The sequence below is a fragment of the Emydura macquarii genome, unplaced genomic scaffold, assembly GCF_026122565.2.
Source record: "Emydura macquarii macquarii isolate MOO-44397 ecotype Brisbane River unplaced genomic scaffold, CSIRO-AGI_Emac_v2 contig_1230, whole genome shotgun sequence".
In the NCBI taxonomy this organism is placed as follows: domain Eukaryota; kingdom Metazoa; phylum Chordata; order Testudines; family Chelidae; genus Emydura; species Emydura macquarii.
Genome location: NW_027131367.1, coordinates 19094237 through 19116647, shown reverse-complemented (window position 1 = coordinate 19116647; position 22411 = coordinate 19094237). Strand labels below are relative to the sequence as shown.

The 22411-nt window shown below is 46.2% G+C and overlaps 1 protein-coding gene across 1 annotated transcript in view; it reads left to right on the top strand.

The window, feature by feature from the left end:
- The first annotated feature begins 19024 nt into the window (after window positions 1-19024).
- TEKT3 (tektin 3) overlaps window positions 19025-22411 on the top strand; it is a 30680-nt gene continuing 27293 nt past the window's right edge. Inside the window, exon 1 of the mRNA XM_067547862.1 lies at window positions 19025-19060. The gene's annotated coding sequence lies outside the window, so the exon portion shown is untranslated. The remainder of the gene's footprint in view (window positions 19061-22411) is intronic.

The window sequence follows — 22411 nt, the reverse complement described above, 5'->3', positions numbered from 1 at the left end:
AAATGGGCAAGTTTCCCTTTCAGGTTACAAGCTGGCTTGATGTCACAGTGCTTTTGCTGTACTTAAATAAACCCAGACCTATTTAGAGAGTCACTCTCCATTTCCCGTTTCCGTAAGATTAGCATAGGAATGTGTATCAACAGCTGGAGTAACCGGCAGAAAACTAATATCCATATTCAGTGCCCACAGAAGACAAAGATTTAGCCACTGGCTTAAAATCCAATTTTTCCTTGACGTTGAGCTGCCAGAATGAGGAACAAAGAAGACTCTCTCCTGTGGGAGAGACAGGTCACATCAGTATTCCCGGGCCGTTACTGAACGTTGCATGTGCTAATGCCGCCTGCTTTTAGGCAAGCTAATTTTTTTTAATTTGGTGCCTAGATATCACAATTATAGATCCTTTATAAATAAACGAGGAAGGCAGACAGACAGACAGACCACAATACCATCCTGGAGCTTCAAATTCTTCTTGCCCTCTAAGAAGGGAGTATAATTTTTCCAGGAACTCAGTGTTACTCAATGGAATTCATCCTGCAGAACAGGTAGGATATTTTAGGCTAAGATTTCAAAACCACCTGAAGGTTTTGGATGTCCAACTTGCGTTCCTTGGGGGTCATATAGGTGGCTTTGGAAATTTCCACCTCAATAGGCCAGGGCTGCAGATTTTCTCATCTCAGAGTCAAACACCAGCTGGTGAGGATGGATGAATTTATCTGGATAAAACACAGGTCAGAGCAAATCTGGACCATGTCTGGGATTGCAGAAAAATTCACTTCACATTTGTGTCAAATATTTATAGTTGATATGTTGTTGCCAGAAAGAAAGGTACACTTCTTCTTTGCAAAATGGCCTCTATTCTTTCTAACCTTATGTCCAGCAGTCAAAAGCCTTAAATGCTCTTAAAGTAAGAATAATGCCTAGCTCTCATTAGCACTTTTCATTAGTAGATCTCAAAGGTCCATATCCTCAGAGCTATTTAGGTTCCTAATTTCCATTGATTTCCAAAAGCTTCACAGACGTCGGTATCATTATCCTCATTTTATAGAGGGTAAACTGAGGCACAGGGAGGGAAGGTGACTTACCTAAGGTCACCCAGCATGGCAGTGGCAGAGCTGGGAACAGATCCCAGATTTTCTGCTCTATCTAGTAGACACTATCTCCTCCCCTCCAAGTAGACTGCCAGGCCACAAAAATGGTGAGGCTCTTTTGAAAACAAGGCCCAAAATAGATGCTCTGTGTGCCTTGGTTCCAGGTGGCTTAGAAGCAGACACGTCATAATACCCCCTGCGATTCTCTTCGTAATGCACAGATTCCAATGCCAGGAAGGATTCTTATGATCTTCTAGCATAACACAGGCCAGAGAATTTCGCCCAGCACTTCCTGCATCAAGCCTAATAACTTGTGCTTGACCTAAAAGAGGATATCTTTTAAAAATACATCCAGTCATATCCCTGACCTAATGCAACCCTCTCTCAGCTAGAAAGTATGGGAAAGCTCACTAGAGGCAAAAGCACCAGCCTAGCTCCTGTACCGAAGTGGCTCAGACGAGCATCTGAACGTTAGACACTTTTCAAGTTCACTCATCACTGTGAAAACCATTTTTGAAACACCCTGCAGTCAAGGGAACTGTTTTGCTTCCATGATTTCCATGAGGCAAGTTATAGACAATGGGTGGCTTTTCATCAATACCAGTTTCAGGTCTGGTGCTACCTCTTGCCTGATACTGAACGTTGAAACGGGCCTGAGCCAAAACCCCAGATCCAAACAGCCACAACCTGTGGGAAAGTTTGGTCTGGTCTGCATGGCTTGGCCGCCTCTCTGTTAATAATCAAACAAACGATCATTCGAATTCTCTGACAAGAATGCTCGCTCCCTGGGTGTGTTGTTGCCGCTCTCTTGTTTTCACTGATTGTCCTTCCCCCCTCTCTTCCCCACCCTGCCAGGGATGTGAAGTCAATGAGAGTCCGTGGGAGAATAGAGCCCTATCTGTTATTATCCCGTGCCGTGTTCTTCATCCGGATTACGCTGTAAGAAGCTTGAGGGGCGAAGCAGTGTGGTCCAGGTGGATAGGTACTGCACTGAAGGGGCAACAGAACTGGGTTTTAGTCCTGGCTCTGTTATTCATCTGCTGCCTGACCCTGGGTCATTCATTTAATAACAACAGCTAGCTCTTATGTAGCTCTGTCCATCAGTAAATGCCCAGGTGCTGTAGGAAGAAGGTCAATAACGTTATCCTCATTTTACAGCTAAGGGAAAATTGAGACACAGCGAGGTGAAGTGAACCCGGCTGTCCTGAGTCCCACAGCAGCACTATAGCCACTAGGCAACACTGCCTCCCCCTGCACCATTTGTCTGACTCGTCTATTTAGCCCGTCAGCACTTCTGGGTAGGGATTGTGTTTTATTATGTCCTTGAGCAGCATCTAGCATGATGGGGCCTCTAGGCAATAATAATTGTCTTCTTCCCCTCTGTAACAGCCATGAGCAGGTGTGGCCCTTTGACTGAGTGCTGCCCTCTGTTACTTAAAACCAAAATATTATTTATAGATACAGAGGTTTGTTTGTCTCTGGCCAGCGTCTTACTTATCTCCCCGGCCTGACTTCCTGTGCACAGGCTCTTCCCAGGAACATCGCTAGGCACTCCCATTGGCAATGATGGTAGTGAAACCACCACACGGCTGATTTCATTGGCATGACGTGGGCGGTCAGCGTGTAACCCTCCCTGTCGGTTCTGCTTTTCCGTGCCTTATTCAAACCTTCTGAATACAGAACTGGGCTACAGACCCTGCGAGAACCTGCGTTCTCATAAGGCGCTCAACACTTCCTGCCTCTGGCTGGGCTGAAAATAACACAAGAGCAGCGTTTCCTGGCTGAACTTTGGGATGGCCACTTCTTTCTGGAATTGGTCTCTATAGAGGCAGCACAAAAACAAGTAGGGAGGGGAGAATGGTCCAGTGGTTGGAAGGGGGGCGGAGCTAACCTGTGACTGGGAGACCTTAGTTCAAGTCACTGCCCTGCCTCTGTGACCTTGGGTGATTTGTGTTTTAGTTCCCACCTCTAAATGCAGATAATATCACTTCCCTCTTCATGGGGTGCTGTGAAGAGAAATGGAGTAAAGACTAGGAGGTGCTTGGCTAACGTGGGGGTGGGGCCAAATAAGCGCCTACAATTGATTTTAAAAGGAAGAAAATAAAGTGAATCCGATTTTTTTAGGTTCCATTCTGATTCTTTCTCAGCCTTTATCCAAAACGGTTCACTTGTACGTTGCCAAAACCCTGGGCGGTTGCTGATCATGGGCCATATCGTCAGCTAGCCTAGATCAGCCCAGCTCCAAGGGCTTTACTGGGGCAAGGCTGATTTACACCAGCTGAGGAATTGGCCTGATTACCTAGGCTACGCAGGGCCAGAGTGGAGGTAAAATATCAACCTCCTTCCCCAGTGATGTTAAGGAGATGTTGCATTGTGGAGATGCTGTTGTGTTGTTGTAGACAAGTCAGCAAATAACTCCACCACCCATTAACAATGCAACCCAGCAGACACAGCTTAGAGCTGAAGGGAGATATTGGTCAGATGCCCACATTCCAGTGAATAACTCCCCACTCCACGGAAGCTAGAATTCTCACGTCAGTGTCCGGTTTTGCCCCTGAAGGTTCAGGTGCCCTACTCCAACCATCCCTCTCATCTCTGGGCTGTTTCTGGGCAAGAGATGTTAGCAAAGGAAAAACCTTTGCACCTAGAGCTGCTAATCACTAGTTGCCTTAGGAATGAATGAAATGTACACAGCCATTCTGGATTCTTGTAAGCAATAAGTCCATAGTCTAGGCCCAACCATCAGTTCACTTTATCGCCGTTGTGACAGGGGTACCGAAGGGTAGTAGAAGGGCGCTATGTTAGCCCAAGACTGATCAAAGCCCTGTTCCCCTAGCAGCTGCCCAAGGTTTCCTTCAATCTGATCAGGGCCAGCTGAGGCCAAGGCCAGCTGAAACCAATCAGAGTCAGCAGGGTCAGGATCAGCTGAGACCAATTAAGGGCTGCCTGGGAGCAGATAAAAGCTCCCTGCCAGCCAGGCAGGGCTCTCCTGGAATCTGGAGGGTTTGGAGGTTTGGAGTTTTGGGGAGAGTTTGGAAGTTTGGAGAACGGGGGCAGGAGAACTGCGAGCGGCAGGAGCCAGAGAAACGCAGGGGGTTTGGCCGTTGGAGTGGCCACTTAGCTCCGACGGAACCCAGGGTAGGGAAGCAGCCCAGAGGGAAGATTTTCATAGTGCATTATAGCAGCAGCCAGCCACTGCTGTCAGCCAGGGTCTCTGGGCTGGTGTCCGAAGAAGAGGGTGGGCTCGGACACCCCCTACCCCACTGCAGAATCCCGAGGGCACTGCTCGGCCGGTGAAGGCCCGAGGGGAGACTGGGCAGAAGCAAGACGGTCGCCATTTTAGGACTGGTGGGAGCCCTGGGAGGCCATTTTGTGCCTGCCGCACCAAAAGAAGCACTCGGCCCATGGGAGCACGAAGGCCACCTTACCACACCGTACACCAGTTCACATACGCAGAATCCTCCTTCTGATGCACCAGCCCAAATCCCTCACTGTCATCACCTTTTTGCAGTTGGTTTCTTCTTGAATCCCAATAGAGCAGAGGCATGAAAATGACACAGTTCCCCATGTGTACAGTACCGCATATGCAGGTTAGCATTAGAGGAGCCGTTAAAGGTTCGCTGGCAGAGAGGACTAAGGCGGTCGCCTCCCAAACCTGTTGGCAGTTCGCTGTTTGATCTAATGTAATGTACGCATAACTGGATGAACAGTGGTATTCCTTTGCATTCTCATAGCATCTTTCACGTAAGGTTCCAATGCAGTTTACAAACATGATTTAATGAAGCCTAGCAAACACCCATGTTCTGTGGAGAAGCCGCGTGGACCAGTGTCTGGGGCACTGGGCTGGAGGGAAGCAGACGTGGGTTCTGCTGTGGCCGCTGTCACGTACCAGCTATTAGAGAGAGGAGCTGGATGAGGTAATATCTTTTGTTGGACCAACTTCTGTTGGTGAAAGAGACACCTTTATAAGCCACACAGAGCTATGCTTCAGGTGTGGGGAAGATAGTCAGCGAGTCATGGCTAAATGCAAGGTGAAGACAAGCCTTAAATAACTTTATTAAGATCACAGAGGAAATCTGCAGTAAAGCAAGGAATGGAACCATGGTTTGCCAGAGTTTCAGACTCACACCCAGCCACCGGTCCATGGTTTGCTGGCCCCCTCCCAGTGATAACTGCTATACTGTAAATGAGGGAGAAGAGAAGAGGTGGCTGCTCTCTTCCATTGCCTGCTGGGTTGAGGGAGCTTAGATGGCTGTGACCCCTTGACCTTGTTTGAAATAATCTGTTCAGCCCACAGATTGGAAAGCCTGGATTATCCTGAATGGGAGTGGGGCAGTGGGGGTCACCCAGGAATGGGGACGTGATGTAGGGAATGTTGTGAGTTAAACATCAGAGGCTCTAAGAGTTTCAATGCTGGAACAGGTCCAGAAACAACATTTTAAACAAAAATTAAAACAAAAAGAGTTTTCACTAATTGTTTTCTCTGAAAATGTTCATCAAATAAACCCACCTCCCCCTTGAAAAAAAGTCTTTTTTGAGAGCTTTGGTTTTTAAATGACCTCCTCCTCAAAATTTAGATGAAAACAGACTTTTTTTCTGAAAAAAATCTATTTAATTGAACAGCCATTTTCCATCGAAAAAATGGGTTGATGGAAAATTTTTGACCAGCTCCATTCAAAGCCGCCAATGGGAGGGAATGAATAAAACCCATGGCAGATAATCAAAATACAATTAAAATAAATATTATCTAGCTTCAGCAATTCCTAGCAGCAGAGCTTAATTTCCTTGTCAGACTCCTGCTGTTGAGTCCCAGAATAAGCCAGGCACGTCATAGCCATCTACTAAACTTTGAGCTAACATATTCATTTGGTTTATCCAATGGCCAGAATAAAATCCCTTCAAACTGGGGCCTCCAAGGCAAGGATTTCTCAACACTGTTTGGTGCCCTTTAAGGAAAGGAAAGCATTCCAGCGTTCCGACCTAAATATATGTTGCTAAAAATTCAGCCTTTTCATGTCCCAGCTCAGGATGTTGCCATGAGGAAAATGAGTTTGAGGAAACCGCAAGTGCTTTCCATTAATAGCCCAGGTTTAATTGTTAAGAAATGGGTTTCAACCCTGAGCGCAGGTGATCACACCCTGAGTGTCCAAATCAATTCTGACTCCTTGCCAAGGAAGGCTATTGTGAAAACATGGGCATGGCTGCTTTGTCGTCTGGACCTTTGCACGCTCAGAGATGCCAAACCGTCTCTGTTTGGCCGGTGCCCAAAGCTCCTTCCTGGATTCTAGGATTTAAGAGGCTGTTCATTAAAAATCAGCAGCAAAAAATCAGCCAGACTCATTGCAAAGGTTTCAGGTGGCCTGCCAGCTTCCCATTTGACACACAGTTAGTTTTTAATTGATCACACAGACGGGCTGGGGTAGCAGAACTGTAATCATAATCCAGGTACGAATCTGCAGGCTGAGATTTACCTGGAAACATCCCAGCCAAACTGTCTCTGTTGCCAGGTAGAAAGGGGAGTGTTAACCCATGAGAACGTGGCCAGATGCCATGAGGATGATACCCCAAAACTGGGGGTTTCGAGGGTTTTTGTGAGTGGTTCTGGTAGTCCAGGAAGTGGGGAGGATTTCCTGCACTGGGAAGCTGGGGTCAGTCGGGATGCCTATCTGAATCAAGTCCTGCCCTGTTTCACTGCTATCTGAACCTCTCCCTGATACTAGCAAAGCACACCCCCTAGAATACACCTGCTGGTTGCTGACTCCTAATCGGACCACTGGACTCATTCCACAGACAGTGGAAGTGATGCGCCTTGGGACCGGATGAGACTCAATCTCTTTGTTCTACAGCAAGGATAAAGGAGAACAGCATTTCCATGTCCACCGAGGTGTGACATTGACTTCTCCTAGACAAGCGTTGCCACAATGCATTGCCAGCAAGTGTGTATAAACACACACTTGCCAGGAAGAGATCCCACTCCAACCTGGATCTCCCACAGAAATGTACTACCCCTGGGATGCCCAAACTTCGCCTCATCATTAACCTGCTATGATCCCTTAAGCTGTAATTAATTAGCCTCATCTGAGCATATTTCAGATGTCCTGCCTTTATTACAGAAGGGCAGTGCAACGGGGTTACAGGGCCTGGTCTCAATTCAGAGCTAGAGGTGTTGCAGCCGTGCTGTCCCCTTCCCCCACCAACCTGCATCTCCTTGTGTTACATTTTGGCTACTCCTGCCCTACCAGATGCGAAAGGACTGGCCCATGTCAGGAATATAACACCGGGCTTAGCTGAAGTTCCCTTTGGACTGCACCCAGAGGAAATGACAATGCTTTAGAGAAGGGCTGCAGTGTCTTGGCTCTCAGGGACAACAGTGTGCTATCACATAAATATTTCCCTCAACACGTATGGTTAGTCATCACTTAGTCCTTGTGGTTTATGGCTAGGATACTCCAGCTTCATTAGAGTAACCAGGTGGCGTCAGTTGGAGACGAGGAAACCGCTGACTCTGAGCCAGGAAGATAATCAAGAAAGTGCCTAAATTTAAACCCAAGAGACAAGATGGATGAGGTAATATCTTTTTTTGGACCAACTTCTGTTGGTGAGAGACAAGTGTATGAGTCGCCCCGTTGACTTCGACTTCTCGTGTGTTTATCATTAAGCATGTCACTAGAGCTGGCTAGAAATTTTTCACTGAAACGGTTTTTTGACAAAAATGCCATTTTCATTGAAATCAACATGGTTTTCATTTTTGAAAAAAGAAATGAAGTGTTTCGATAATGTCAAAACACTCTGTTCTGAACGTATTGAAACCAGACATCTCAACATTACTGGAATGGGTTGGGGTTTTTTTGCTAAACAAAATTTTGTCAGCACTGACACTTTATTTTTGGAAAATGTTTGATATTTTTGGAATTGGCCGTTTCAATTTTCCATTTCAAAACAACTTTTTGAAATGCCATTCATTGTTTTTATATAAATGAAGCATTTTAAAACACTTGTAAAGGTCTAATTTGGAGCCCACTGTTTTGATTTTAATGAAATGGAGTGCTTTCATCAAAGAAATTAATTTTGTGTCCAGAATTTTGTTTTGCAGGAAATTTTAGAATTTTTTGTTTTCCTTCGATTTCAGAGTGGGGCAAAAAGGATGAAAAATGTGGAATTTTCTGTAAGACCAAAATTCTGGTTCCCACCCAGCCTCTTAAATTTTACGCACTCCATTTTGTTCTTTTAGGAAGAGACGTTTGACTCTAAAATTTGTCCATTGCAAAAACTGTGAGATATTCTTATCCTTTTTCTCTTGTTGTATATGAACTGCATTCCTGGAGCACCCCAAATGCCTACTGAAGCCAGTGGGACATGGGAGTGCACAAGGATCGCAGATTCAATTTCTGTGCCCTTGAAAATACAGAGGGCTTTTATCTTTGTCATCCAGAAGCATTGAATCATAGCCTCGTGGGGTGAGAAGGGACTGCAAGGATCCTCTAGTCTAACCCCCAGAACTGGTCCAAGAGCACATCTTGTGTCAATGCCAAGTATTCCTGCTTCCATGGTAACTTCTGTCAACACGACCGGGGGTGGGCAGGAGTTGGACACACGTTTTAAATGTTTAATGAGCCTTGCACAAACCTAATCAGGTGCTTGGGTCACAAGACTAAATTTGGTGCTCACTCAAATCAATTGAGCAAGAAATATTCACTTCTGGCTGAAATCTTTCCCCCCCCAGGAGCTGGGATGGGGGTCACAGCACAGAACTCCGCAGCTGCAGCCCCTCCTTACTCCTTGCATGGTGTGGGAGGGTGACTGTATCTTCATAAACTGGGAACACATGGCCACATCCCTAATCTTCTCCCATTGCTGCCCGCTGCACTGGCTTGTTAAAGAATCTGGGATCTGAAATTACAATATTGCTAACCACAGGGGTTCAGAAATCATGAATCGGACCCAGAATAGACTCCTAGACTGTAAGGCCAGACGGGACTATTGTGATCATCTAGTCTGACCTCTTGCACAATGCAGGCCACAGAACCTCCCCCATCCACGCCTGTAATAGACCCATAGTCTCTGGCTGAGTTACGGAAGTCCTCCAATCATGATTTAAAGACTTCCAGTCACAGAGAATCCACCATTTACTCTAGTTTAAATCAGCAAGTGACCCGTGCCCATGCTGCAGAAGAAGGCAAAAAAACCCAAAACACCAAGGTCTCTGCCCATCTGACCTTGGGGAAAATGCCTTCCTGACCCCAAATATGGTGATCAGTTAGACCCTGAACATGTGGGCAAGACCCACCAGACAAATACCTGGGAGAGAATTCACTGTAGTAACACAGAGCCCTCCCCATCTAGCATGAGATCAGTTTAAAAATAGTGAGATTTAAAAAAAAAAATAATTGTTTGGTCTTGTGATTTGCTTTCTGGTGCAGGAACCTGTAGGGGTGACATTGTCAAGGTTTTTTTTGTAACCATGAGGTCTAGAATTGTACTTTTTAAGGAAATCTGTGCTTTTCATGCAGTCCCAGGACTCCAGGAGCTGGGACTTTCAGAAAAACCTTGAATATTGTGAAATTTGCAGTCGAAAAGAGCTGGCGACCGTCTTACAGTGTTGCCAACTTGCGTGATTTTATCGTGAGTGTCACGAGATTTGATGCTGTTCTTCAATCCCCAGCTTCTCCATTCATGCAAGTAGACTAGAATCTCAGCTTTCATTTGTTAAAAGAGCGCTTTTCTAGCCTTCATGGCGGCAGAAATCAGCTTAAAACTATGACTCGGGTGCACCCTAAAGGCTCAGAAGCCAGAAGACAAATAAAATGAGCCCCAAATTTATTATTTTTTAAAAAAATCTCAGGATTTTTGAGTCAATCTCATGGGGTTTTTAGGCCTGACTTGTGATTTTTTTAATGCTTGTGGTTGGCAATACTAAGCACTATTGTTATATACTCAGCAGTCAAACTGCAAAAATACATTATGACTATTCCTTGATGGCTCATTAGAATACTGCATCAGGTTCTGCTGACATTTGGCCCAAGTTCTTCCAAACCCAGCCCAAGTTTGCTGGAATGTCACCTGGTTTCAGCTAGAGAAAATTCCATGTGGCTTTACCGTGCAAGAGCTCAATGCAACATACCAAGAGTCCAGAATTACCATTACAGTCAGACACCACAACGCCATCATTCAAAGAACAGCTTCAGTCCAGGCCCCTGGTAGGATTAACCTATGCATGGGCAGGGGTTTAATAATGACATAGCGATGGAGCCTTTCATTCATAAGAATGAAATCCTTGCTGCCATTGTTTCATCAGTGTAGACAGAAAGAAAGAAAGACTAATGTGGGACGTCTACACAGCCAAAATAGACCCACGGCAGCAAGTCTCAGAGTCTGGATCAATTGAGTTGGGCTCCCACTGCAGGGTGAAAAGTAGCTGGATAACATCCGGGCATCTCAAACCTGGCTGGCAGGGCAGGTCCCGGAGCCTGAGCCTGAACATCTACACTGATATTTTTAGCCCCACAGCATGAATCCCATGAGTGCCAGTCAGTTGAGCTGAACTCTGGGTACTCTTAAACTCCCTCTGGGTATATGGGGGCCCAAGCATCTAACTTCCTATTGCTTAGATTCTGCAAAGAGCTGCCATTTACTTAGCAGAATGGAGCTCTCTGCAAAAGCAAGTGTTAAATGCTTGTTAGAACAAAGTGAGCAGACTGTCTCCTGATTTTATAGCACAACTTCACAGCTGGGACAATTTATGGGGTAAGGTGTGTTGGAAGGATTTTGGCCTAACAGAAGGCAAAACTCTTTGTTTTTGGCCAAGGTTCACTTTACAGTTTGGAGCTTACTCTAGCAAAACTCGAGGTGGGGGGAGCAAAGCAGCACAAACCACAGAGTGAAGAATAGTGTGCATTATACCTTGCAAAACCCCCCAGGAGCTGAAATTCATGCTCTGGAAAGAGGGACTGTTAAGGGGGGGAACATTAAGATCGATCAGGTTGAAAACGTCAAACCGCTCCGAGATTTATTTTAATAGTTGGGCCAGACCTGGGCTGTTTCTAAGTTTCCCTTGCACGGCTCGAGTGGCATGTAAAGTCAGATCTGGTCCGTCATCTGCACTGGTTGTTTGCAGACAAGTGAAAAATAAACAGCTTCCAGTGATAAGAGAGGAAATGACACTCTTGCCTGTCTACAGCTTCAAACACTCATAAAAGAATTAATGACTTGCGTGTATCAGCAAATAATGTCCAGAGATGTAGATAAGCACCATGTGTGGCAGCTCCTGCTTTCTTCCATCTAGGAGCATAAAGGACTAATTTTCGGATATATAAATGATCCTTCCACGGTTGGTCAGAGTGACAATGCCAAGATCAAGCCACACAATGCTCTGGCTGTTAACCAGCAAAGGAAATTCTTAAGCCAGCAAGATCCATAAAATGCTTGCTCCATTATTTTCACAGCCAGCTGCCAAAATGTGCATTGGAAAAGCTGCTACGTGAAAAGACCCTGTTTTTTCTCTTCTGGAGTAATCCCTAGGAGACAGGGAAATTTCACCTACAGTTGTTTGCATTCAGACCACCCAGAAGGTATAGTAAAACTCCCAAATGCAGAGTGCACACGCAAAGGAAACAGAAATGGTATTGCACAGTAAGGAAGCTGTTGGGGTTGCTGTTACAATGCCAGGCGGTACCTCAGCGTGCCTAACACAATAATCAATACATCCCTAATTATTTTCTTCTTGGTCTGAATCCAGCTTTTTGGTCATTGAAGCAATGATGCCTGGATCTTATCAGTAATTTACCTGCTCCAATAGGCTCCCTGAACATGTTTTCCCTGGTACAGTACAATATAGTCACTTGTCTTCCAGATAGGTATGCTTCCTGTTATGTTTTCCATACACAAAGAGCAAACGCCCTCTCCAGGGAAAGGCTGATTGGTTAGTTTAGATTAGGAGCATAACAAAACAAGAAAGAACAAAAGTAAAGGTTCTTTGAGACAGGGCATAAAGTGTATCTCTGCTGACTGCACCGAACTGAACACAAAATGGCTGCTTGCTTCTCTCTGCTGTCAGCAGAGATGTAAAGAATTAGTGCAAAGAAAGCAGATGGAATAACATGTACATGGCAGGAAGGTGCCAAAAGGCCCAGCTACAAAGTTCTATCTAGAGCCACACTTCAGCAACGTGTGGGGGTGTTTGGATCTGCGGCTCTGGTTCAGATCTAGGTCTAGATTAGACAAGAGCTATGTTCACTCCCATTGAAGTCACAGATGAGTTGTCTGAGTAAGGACTGCACAGACTGACTCGGCAGAGTTGTATGAGTGTCACAAACTGCATTATTTGCTGATTGCCATAGTGCCTCTCACCTTGGCCTCTCACATTGGCTCTTGAAAAGCAGACGTGAAGAAACCAAGGCCACAGCGCTGGTTTGTCTCATGCCTGTAGAATTCTGTGAGGCGTTTTTATAGGCACTTGGCTTTGATTACACGTTTTCTTCATGCCCACCTCGTCGCCTCTTTTTAAGGCATCGCTGCTGATTGCTTCGAGCTGCTTTATCCTCCCAGATGTTCCCACTGAAAACACGTAAGTGAAAAACCTTCTCAGGAGCTCTCCTGACCATGTGCCGCTCTCATCCCTCCGCTCCCAGGAACCTACAGACATCTTGTGACTCTGCCCCAGGCCTCTTCCTTTCAAAGACACTTTCCTTGTGTGTTTTAAAGGGATCAGCCAAATAACAATGGGGAGGGGAGATATATCCACACCGCTGAGATAGATCCTATGTTTCTCTCCTCTCTGTGGGTGGAAGAGCTCCTTGTTCATGCGACACAGCTGTACTGCTTTCTAGTGTCACGGCCAAGCACTGCCGTTATACACTGCACTAGCGGTCAGGTCAGCACTGCACACGGTGCAGCGTTCTTTGCGCTGCTGAATCGTTTGTGTTTGATTGTGGATTTGCCGCAGCAGCAGGCCCCGTTGCTCACACAAGTGGTCTTTGCAGCCCTGATGGTACAAGCTGGGTGGGCCCCAGTGGAGGGGACTATGACTGTAGGTGGACGGGCTCCTGAAGGATGCAGGGATCTGATGCCGAGCCTGGAAGTTCACAGTGATCCAGGGGAGGCCAGGGGCAGCAGCACAAAGGGCCTGTGCCTCAGTTATGGGGCTGGTCCCCGGCGGGTCCCCAACTCTCTGGCAGTGCAGTGCCATTAGACCGCTAGGGACTGCAGGGCTACGGAGAGGGATGGACCCTCTCGTGTCTGCTCCAGTCCTGGCTCTCTGTCTCCAGTCCTCTCTGCCTGCACAAGTTCCCGGACGTGCAGTAAACCCTCAGGCGGGGGGGAGGAGGGAAGGCACCACACACTTAGCTGAGACCCCCTTTCACTTGGTGAAATCTGCCGGCAGAAAATCTCCTCCATGTGTAAAGCTGGGTGGGGGGGAAGATCTAGGCAAATGCCATTATTTATTATCTCATGGTGCCCAGGTGTGCTAGGCCTTTCCCAGAAAACTGGGCCCTGCCCCAGAGAGCTTACAGCTTTTCTGGAGGCCCAGCTCCACGAGTCGCAAGATAAATCAGATGCTAGACAGGGCAGCGTGGTCCAGTGGGTAGGGCACTGCAGACTGGGTTCTATTCTTGGCTGTGCCACTGACCTCCTACTTCCCCTTCCCCTGGCTCTGCCTCTGTTTCCCCTCCCACACCTTGTCTGTCTATTCTGCAATCTCTCTAGAGCAGGGACTGACTCTTGCCCTGTGTTTGCCCAGCAATAGGGCCCTCCTATCCTGGCTGGGGACTCTACGTGCTACTGCTATTTAAATCATAGAAATTACCAATCGGTCCAACTGTCTCGGTGTTTGGGTTCTATCCTGCGCCTGCCAACAAAGGTTCTAATTGTAATGTGGAGATTTGTGCACTAAGCTAGTACACAGTCTTCCTTACAACTTTCAGTCACTCCTGAGTTCAGATGAGTAGCCTGGAGATTTAAAGTTCTATTCCCAATTCCCTGAGCTGGTGCTTCGGTGTTTCCAATTTCTACTCCCCTCCTCTGGAGCTATTAGTGATTAGGTACTGACGATCCTGGCACTTCATGAAATCACATCTCTAGACAAATAATGGGAAAATGCAAATATTTCCTGGTGTACCTCTCTGCTCTTGTAATTTACTGGGAGACCTGAGATCACTATTTTTACCTTTCATAGGTGGAAATCAAAGGCTCCTGTTATCCCTGCAGAGCCGACACAGCTAAGGAAGGAGGAGCTGGAGTGTATTCTGGCTCAGGCAGCATCAGCAGAATTGCTAGTTGTATTCCAACTGCATGGCAAAATTCTGCGCCCCATTATGCCTGCATGTAGGGGTAGCTGACAGCAGAATTTGGCTTGCAGAATCGTTAGCACTGATGACTGTACATGAGCCAGAAAGCACAATGATGCTCAGATCTCAGGGTGAGTTTGCAGCACTGGCAGTTAGAAAACAACGGTTTCTTTACTGGTAAGCTGAGCCTGTTTGCTCTAGAATCACGGAGAGGCAATAAGCATGAAGTTCCTCGGTGCCATTTGTGTAATCAGTTTCCAGAGTGGTACTGTGCCGTAGGCCCTTCAGGCTGGTGGTATCAGACATTCGGTGTCACAGGCACCAAACATTTGCAAGGACGAACATTAATGCCCGTTAAATAAGAAACCAGTTTCAGTGGCTCGTAGTCCTGTGTTTGCCCCGGATTGCACAGGGCCCACGCCTGCACCGAAGGCACGTACCGTAGAGCACAGCTAGTTAACTGCTGATTAGAGAACAAGTCCCAGCTTGTGAACCCTGGGCTCGCTGGCTGCATCACTGCAAGCCTTCTGCGTAATGCAGTGAACAGAGACAATCAGAGCACCTTGGCGAACACTTCGCTCAGCAGTTAAGGGGACATCAGCAAAACGGCTCCTGGGACATTTAACTGGCAGCCTGTCCACGCTGTTGTCTAGAGGCCACGTACTTTACCTGGGCAGTTTGCCTGAGGAAGCGGCGTTGCTGTGCTGGGGGAGTTTAGGGAGTGAATGAGCCAACCCAGGCCCACATGGGATAGTTAACTGCTTAGGTAGCTGGAAGGAGCGCCTGGGCCTAATCAAAGGTTTAGTTGAGAGGGAGCCCTGGAGGAGAAAGGCAAAGCTGGGGAAGGGGAGCTTCTAGGGTGCCTGGACTGAGCAAAAGCTCTCGGTGTAGAGAGGGAGTATGGAGGGGAAGGATTGCTGAGTGATCCAGGCAGCAGGGAATCCTCAGGCCTTACCCCAGAAGATGCTGCTGCTGGAACCTAGAGACTTTTAAGTTTCATCTTGGCTCTGAGACCAGAGCCTTTAAACTCGTGTACAAGGGCCCCTTTCAGAGGCTGTATTAAAGGCGGTCGCATGTTTTGGATTCTCCTTGACAGGGCTGTTTAAATGATCTCCTTGGTACCTGCTTAAGGAGGGGAAATTAAGGCAGGGCCCAGCAGAGCCCCACTCAACTGCTTAGGAGGCAATAGCCCCCCCTCCCGCCCCGCAATTGTCCACCTGGGTCAGCTACGGTCTCCACCATCCCCACTGCACAGATTACACCTGCGGCTAGCCAGAGTCACCTGCGGGGATGAAGGCACATAGTGCCGTGGTGCGTACGTGTATGTGGATCATGCACCTTGAGCCCTGGGTTCTACCCTGACTCCACTGCTGGGCATCTGCCGAGCAGCCGAACCTTGTGCTGGAACTGAAGCGAAGCAGGTATGCCTGGCACGTCTCTCGTAGACCATGGGCAGGGATTTACAAGGGGAACCTATGGGGGTGCTAAACTACCTTCTCATTGAATTTAATTGGGCATTGGGCACAGAGCTCCTGTGAAAACCCTACTCATAGGTTCAAACTCCAGCCAGCAGTTGGCCCAGAAAGCTATTTTTGGAGAGAAACCTGTTTGGTGTCCAGTGCTCAGAGTCAAAGATCCTACACTGCCAAGCTACATGCTCTAAACACCTTCCTAATTTACTGTGGTCATCTTGCCAAATTTTGTAGAATGTTTCATCTCTCCACGGCATGCCAGGATTAACCTTCCTCTGGAGTCAGCTCAGCAGCCAGACAGAACGCACCTTTCATCTAAACTGTTTGAAAGGCCCTGTCACCTGCAAGGGAATAAATCTGCTGACCCAGCTCTGTTTTTCATTTTTTCTTTAATAGGCACCATGTATTTTATGAGGTTAGGCGGATCTCAGTGTACCGAGGATAAAAATTTCATGTAATATGAGATTAAGTACCATGCAAAATATTTATGTGATGAAATCTTAACGGTAGTTCTGAAGGACTGTGGGAGGGCAACGCTGAAAAGAAACGTTACAATCTTTTGGTGGATCACAGCTTCAACATATACGTGATGAAGGGAACTAACAGTGACAGAAGAGAAGCTATTTTTAATTAGGGGATTGGGTCTCCTGCATTTGAGGTCTAGTATGTAGATTTTTAAAATACCAAATCTAATATGAACAGAAATATTAAGTATTTCATTTAACTTTAAATGAGAATATTTTGGGCTTTTACAAAATGTAAACATCCCGCTGTCATCTTTACAATCCAAACAACAGCTGGGCAGTCATGAGAACTCCAACATGAAACTAACTAAAAATTAAAGATGAGCTGACTAGATTGGATCTAGACTGAAAGCCAAATTTCCCCAAAGTGTGTTTGTATTTGTATGGGGGATTCTGGTTTGACCCATTACAACAAAAAAGGCCAGTGACAAAGTTTGGATCTGGATCCAAACTTTCCCGAAGGTCAGGACTGCTCAGAACTAGGGTTTTGGTTCAGGCCCATATCTGCCGGAAAAAAGGTGGGATTGGCCAAGCCATTTTTACCATCCCGTTTGAATGAAATCCCAAAAGTAAACAAGATCATATAGAGGTTTTACTTAATAATCGGAGTTGTTACTAGCATCACAGGTTAGGATGGTTTTTAAATATGCAACTTTTAGGTGGATTACATCCCTTTAACAAAGGCAGTTACTAAATGTTGCAACACCTGGAGTTAGACAATAACTTGCTCTTATCTATGTTATCATGGAATGATTGGCTCCTCTTTCACATGAATAACTCTTTAGATGGTAAGCTCCTTGGGGCAGGGTTCAGTGCCAAGCAGAGATTGGATGCTAGTTGAAAATAAATAATAGTTGTAAACTCTACACGTGTTTCAGACGTGTATTAGTGACAGGCCAACATTGGACCATTTATCCAAGAGCTTCTAAATTCTTGGAGGTTCAGATAAATAGCACCTATGTCTGAATTGCCCATGGTCTCGGTTACACCCAGAGATGAGGCTTCGGGGGTAGTGCCTCCATGGAGCAAAACTAGCTAACGGTGGAAGAGACCTTCTTTGGGAGTGTGTTTTTATGGCCCCTCTGCCCATCCACCAGTGCACTCATGAGTGAGTGGTTATCATGTGCCCCCTAGTTTATAGACAGGCATGTCAATGATAGCTGGGTTCTGTTCTGGTTCTGCCACTGACCTGCTGGGTGACCTGGTGCAGGTCAGTTTCCCTTTCATTCCTCTCCTACCCTTTGACTGTCTTGTCTATTTAGATTGTAAGCTCTGTAGAGCAAGTACCATTTCTCACTAAATGCCTGTACAGCACTGAGCACAATGGGGGTCCCAATCCCAGTTTAGCAATCTAAATGCTCCTGTAATACAAACAATGATACAAAATGCACTGAGAGATTCTACTAAAACTATCAATGCATTTACAACAATGTGCTCATAAAATGTTCGGCAAGCCTGTTGCAACAGAAAATAACTCCAGCAAACAAAATGTATTTACTGTAATATTCACTGTAACATATATTCATTCACCCTGAACTGGAAATATCTTTTGACAGGACTTGTCTACGTGAGGAAATTTCCCAGTAGAACTATACTACTCTGATTATTCTGGTAGAACTCCCCATGTGGACATACTTATTCTGGTATAAGAGTTATACCAGTCCAGATAGCTATAGCGGTATAATTATACCAGTGCAATTCTGCCGGTAAATTTCCCAGGGTAGACATGTCCTAAGACAAAACCATCACGTACGTTCCCATTGCATCAAAGTTGAGCGAGGGCGCCTCTCTCCAGCCACATCACATTCTTTCAGGGCAGCAATGAAGAGATGAGATGAGTTCTGTGCAGGTGCATGGATAGAGAGATGCATCACTCTGTCATTAATGTTTAATACCATTGAGAATACTGTTTATGTTGCTATGGGAAGCTCACCCTGGAAGTGCGTATGCTACTCAATGCAATGGAAGCTGACAAGTGGGGAGGGATATTTTCTTTTCTTTTTTAAAACAATTTCCATGATGGGGTGTCTTTTACTGTTTTGTTCTTTCTGAGACATGTTCTGTGGGCACTTGCCATGACAGCACTCCACTCACCTCTGGGTGTTTGTAGAGGAGACCAAAGCTGACATGTAGAAAGAATGATCCTTTGTTGTCCCTTAGCCTGAATGTGTTGGTATGGAGAACACAGCCCCCCATCCCCAAAACCAAAACTCTTGCCAAGGTGATAAAGATTTAACAATAACCCGTCATAACATAACAGTTCCTGGCTGCCCTGCCAAAATTCTCTGCAAGAAAGTAAACCCCGAAATAAACACCGACCTAATAAAAGAGTGGCAGGCTTAACGATGGTCTTCTGGGTGGGCGAATCACTTCCACGTGGGCTCAGAATGGGTGAGATGTAGATGCAGCATGATGATGAAGCCAGTCCACCTACCCACTCAAGTACATGCGTAACACTAATACAGTGAGCACTGAACTCCCACTTCTGTTGAGCAAAACACTTAAGCATGTGATTACCTGTAAGCTCCTGGTCATAGGTGGCTTGGCCCTTGGTCTGAGACCAAGCTGATTGCAAGATGATCCCAGCTGAGAGGAATCAAGACATTCAACTATAAAAGGCAGCAGGAGGGTGCAGGGCTGGAGATGCTGTGAGGATAAGACAAGAGGTCGGGTGCTAAGCTAGGGGACCGCAGGTGACTGCATGCAGTGGGAATTGATGAAAGATCCTGTTTGTTTTGGGCTTTTGGAGTTTTGTGTTTGACACACTTTGTTTTCAGCCTGGTGAAGTGTGAACTAAGGAATTTTGGTCTGAGCAGGTGACTGGAAGCTGTGTGAGTTCCTAAAGGGTCCCTGGTGAAAGGGAACTAAAGGTGGGGGTGGCCATGGTACTACAGTTGTGCTTAAATCTCACTGGAGCAGATGGGGCTGTTTTCTTTCTTAAGGTGAAGGATGCACTTAAATGCTTTAAGTGGGTGATTTCAAAGAAACCATCAGGAGCCTGTTTGTTTTTTCCAGCTGTTGTGTTTCACCAGTGCCTTCCCCTGGAATCCTCTTTTGGCAGAACTCTACTCCCTGCTGTTAGAGCACCCCTCTTTGACAAAAAGTGGGGGGTTGCTAGGGAAAGCTAGTTGCAGGTTCCATTGTGAATTCACTACTATAGCTTCATAGGAAATATCTAGTGTGAAGAGGGTCCCTAAGATGCAATCCAATGGCATTGTGCCACGCTCTGGAAAGTTGGGACCTTCGGTTCTCCATGTCCTTTGTGATCTCTAAGTGCTTGATCCAGTGCCAACGAATTCAACAGGAGTCTTTTTGTGGAGTTTAATGGGAATTGGATCCGGTCATAAATATGGTGTGGTTTAGCATGTATATTCCTGGCCTCTCCCTGCTCATGTGATTCCAATTATTGTAAAACCCAAACACAGCTTATGCCATCGCTTTTTGCAGTGATCTGGCTTCATATGAAGCCACATACAGAATATAATATTCTCATGCTTCACATGACCTCTGTTAATAATCTCATTTCTGTCTATGTTGACGTCTAAACTCTTTATATGGTTAGAAATCTGTGTGTGCGTCTAAATGCTGATTAATTTTATGTACTTGTATGGCCTTTAAAACAGTGTTACATTATATTAACTTCATGTGAACATCCCATTTGCCTGTTTGATGCAACTCTAAGCACATCTTTCTTGCACCACTGGACAGTGCAATCAGATAAAATAATTCACAGAACAGGAGCCAGACTCCATTACCTTAAGCCTGTTCTAGTTTATAAAAGCTAGAAGGAGACTTTGATTCAACTCATTTGTTTCTATTTTTTACTCTAACCAGAGTAGAGCTTACTGAGGGCAAGATTTACTTGTGATCTTGAAATAGTGTCCAATAGGGAAGAGTATCTCATAGTAACAGATTGTGATTAAATATATCACAATGAGCAATAGTTTCTACTCAAAATGTTCTTTATTTAGTGGCTTTAAAAAAAAAAAAAAGTCCTAGAGGAGACTTGAAATGTGTCCAGAGGATTTAGGACCGCAAGTCTCTCAAATCCCACTGAAGGTTGATGGGGACATCGCTTTTTTTAAGTACAATTCTTGACACGTGCTGTAATCACACCGGTTAAATGCGTCGTAACCATGTGAAAATGCAACACAGTTGCCTTTGAGAGAAATGAGAGGCTGTGGCTTGGTGACTCATAGTGAGAGGATGGATTTGAAATTATTTATTCATGTCCCATTTATTGTGTGGTTAATTTAAACAAAACCTCAGTCACGTCCTGCTAAGTTCATAAGACCAAATTATCTGTCTAATCATCACCTTTTCAGAGGTGCTGAGCTCCCACCGCTCCATCTGAGCTCAATGTGAACTGCAGATGCTCAGCACTTGTTGACATTGATGTCCTCAGGGGGCCAGATTTCAAGAACTCAGCACCCTTTGAAGCGTCTCCTTTGGGCCCATATTTTCATAAGTGCTCAGCACTTCGCTCTGGTCACTTTATTTCGTTGTGTAAATGAGTGCTGGGCTCATGGATGCTGGACCTCTACCTGGTGTCTCACTGTGTAGCTGCTGAGCATCTTCTCTCAGGTGCTGGTTTGTGTGGATAAAGTTTTATGTACGGAAGCTAAACGGACATAAGCTGCCATAAAAATGTCTGTACAATGGGTCACGCTGATGTAACTAACACAGTTTGAATTGGTACAACTGCCTCACATAGACAAGGCCTCTGCTATTGTACCGGCGCGACCAGCAACAGCTTTGGAGAGGAGGAGGGTTACGGCAGGAAGGGTGCCGCTTATGTCCCCTTTGTACCAGCCCTAGTGAGTGGGAGGAGAGAGCCGAGGCTCAGCCCATCCCTCCCCTCTGTACGTCTACTCCCTGCCCACTGACTGTAAGCAGTGGGGGGGTCTGCACTCCACACCATACCTGGACCCAAGAGCGGGGTAGGGGGTTATTTCCTTGCTTTGCCGAGGAAGGCAAAGGCACAGTCTGGTTCCCAGGATTTACTCAGGCCTGTTTGAAACGAATGTGAGTTTTACCTGAATAAGAACCTCAGCGTTTGCCTCTGTGAGCCACTCCTCTCTCTGCAGTGAGAGTGAAATCCATATTTCCCTAAAGATGAAAGTCACGCCTGTTAGTGCAAGAAAGCAGATGGGTTGGGGGGATTATATATGTATACTGAGATGATTAAAATTCCAGAGCTGCAAAGACAGCTGTGAGGCCCTGAAGCAATCCACTTGAACGTGAACTTTGGCAAGGAACCCAGGGATCTGGAAAAACAATCACTCATGCAAAATAAAAATTCTCCTGTACACGCACAGATAGGGAAGGAGAGACAAGGTGGGTGAGGTAATCTCTTTTATTGGACCAACTTCTGTTGGTGAAAGAGACATGCTTTTGAGCTTACTCGGAGCTCTTCTCCAGTCTGGGAAATGCACTTGGCGTATCACAGCTAACTACAAGGTGGAACAGATTGTTTAGCGTAAGTAGATAATTTGTTCCACCATGTGTCTGTCTATGACACTGAGTATGTTTCCCAGGGCTGAAGAAGACCTCTGTGTAAGCTCAGAAACCTCGCTCTGCAACAGAAGTTAGTCTGCTAAGAGATTACGTTGGGCCCAGGATAATAGAGAGAATGTCACAGCCTAAGCTCACCAGTCTCTGTTTGCAATGTCTACACTACGCTTACGTTGGCATAAAGTTATGTCACTCCGTGGGGTGAATGAATAAATCACTCCCGCCCCCCCCCGGAGCAATAGAACTTACCTGACATGCGCACTGGTGTGGACAGCGCTATGCTGGCAGGAGAGCTCCTGGTGCAGCTGCGCCACTGTAAATGCTCTAGTGCAGGGGTCCCCAAACTGTGGGGTACCCCCCAAGGAGGGCATGGAGGAATGTCTGGGAGGGCACAGTGGGGCCTGGACCAGCCCCCAGGGCTGTGGGGAGAAGGGAAGGAAGGCTACCCAGCCCCGTTTTGCCTCATCTCCACTCCGGCCCTGGAGCTGTGGCCCTGGCCCCCACTCATGGCCCTGAACCCTTCAGACCTG